Raw genomic sequence first — 1971 nt, forward strand, 5'->3', positions numbered from 1 at the left:
CAAATCATATATCATGAGTCCTCCATTTATATAGACAACATAGTACTAGAGATTTGAGAGATTGATATAGATTAGCATTTCAGCTATATGTCATAAATTATAATAGCATCTACCCTGTCGCCACTCTGCACTACATCTGCTTCCCTCTTGGGGCATCTAGGCCTGTTGAGCACAGAGCTGGACTGGAGGGAGTATAGATTTAGATTTTTTTAAAACCTACTTTAATAAAGGTTCTTGAATGCTTCAACCTCCCTTCTAACCCATCACCCACCACAGGTTGTGGGAACAAAAAAGTTAATAAGGCAAAGGGGGATGTGGACCTGTGTAGAAATAGTTCTTTGGGGTGATTGCAATCCTTGTTGTCAGCAGTCCAGTCCTCTAGCAAAACACCAATGTGAGTAAGCAGTTGCAGTCCAGTCTACTCAGCAATCTCCACTCATGAATCAACAATGGCACTTCAATCCAGAAGAAACCACAAGGGTCCACCAATCAGCCTGCTGAAGCAGTAAGAACCCACCTGCATATCATGAGAAGATCCTTGGAGAGTTACTGTCTATGAAGTCATGCCAAAAGAACATCAGCAACATGATACAAGGTAGGCCAATATATGAACATTGTCAGCAAAGACTAGTGGGGTAGAGCAAAGTGAACCAATGCCAGAGCTTCCTCCCTCAATCTGTGAGGTCATATTTATGTTCTTTCGAAATACCACAAGTCCTTTCACGTGTCTGCTTCAGCAAAACATCCTTTGACCTGTCTGCCCCAGCAAAACATCGTATGACATAACTGAGTTTCCAAAGAAATTAGAAATTTCCACTTCAAGGGAGGGAAAGCCTGGTGGAGGTAAATGAAGTGCATGATCTCAGTGTGTGGTGAGTGCACAGGCAATGAAAATACATGGGAACAGCTTTGGATAATTGGTTCATTTATTAGGGGTGGGGGGAGAAAGAGGTATTTATGCCCCTTGGGATGTGGCCAGGGTCTCTGGGAAAAAGAATGTATGGCCATGTACCATTGGCCAGGGCAGGGTGTTGGAAAATGCTTTATCGGAGGCTGAGTACCTATCTATATACTCTGGGCCCACAAACACCCTTATAAGATCAAACAAGGACTGAAGCCTGGTAATTGGCAGGGTAACAAACTCTTAATGGGTTTGATGGTAGGGTGTGCATATCCCTTCTTCTCATAGGTCATTGGCCACAGTCGGAGATGACGAAGGGAGCAGAAACTGTTGGCAGGGTTTGGACGGCTGTGAGTATGACAGAAGGGCATCCAGAGACCAGACCACTACAGTGAGACGACTCTGTTATTGTTCCAGAGATAAAGGTATATAAGGGCTTTTAGGAGTACTGGTAGAAAGGCCTAATTGGTCACAACATAGTACCTAATTATCATGCAGTCAGGAAGCCAGAGTGGGACTTGTGTGCTGAGTTATGCAGTGTTTGCAGAGGTCTGCACAAGGTCATTATTTCAGATAAAGTGAGGAGCCTGTGCTCAGGGACACTCTCCAGACAAGTTCAGGCAGAAAAAGGGAAGCCCTGTTGAGTAAAGAAAATCCCCCATTTTTTTTGATAAGCTCAGAAAACCATCTGGACATGGGGGACTTTGACCTTAATAGCAGGGTTCTCCAACAGCTGCAGAGCCGGCTTTATGGTGCCATGTTGGGAGGAGAAGGTAGTCAACTTCTGCTGTCCTCATGTTTGAGGTATTCAAGGTTGAAACTCCCTCAACACTTCCTCCATAACCCTGCACTATTATGGTTCAATTCTCTGTAACTGACAGTGTGTGGAAAACTTTATACATTCATATATTTATTATTTAGTTTAAAAATATTTTGGCATTAGTATATAGAAATCATACAAAGTACTAAAGTGTAGTGAAATGGAAACTTGAGGGTTCTTTGGAAAGTCAGTTGGATGGGTCAAACATGAAGGAACGTTTAGCTGAAGCAGACACAGGAAAAAGGATGTT

The 1971-nt window shown here is 43.1% G+C and overlaps 1 pseudogene; it reads left to right on the forward strand.

Annotated features, from left to right (window-relative positions):
• Window positions 1-1595: 1595 nt before the first annotated feature.
• LOC116103356 overlaps window positions 1596-1971 on the forward strand; it is an 18065-nt pseudogene continuing 17689 nt past the window's right edge.

Source organism: Mastomys coucha, chromosome X (genome assembly GCF_008632895.1).
Source record: "Mastomys coucha isolate ucsf_1 chromosome X, UCSF_Mcou_1, whole genome shotgun sequence".
Taxonomy (NCBI): Eukaryota; Metazoa; Chordata; class Mammalia; order Rodentia; family Muridae; genus Mastomys; species Mastomys coucha.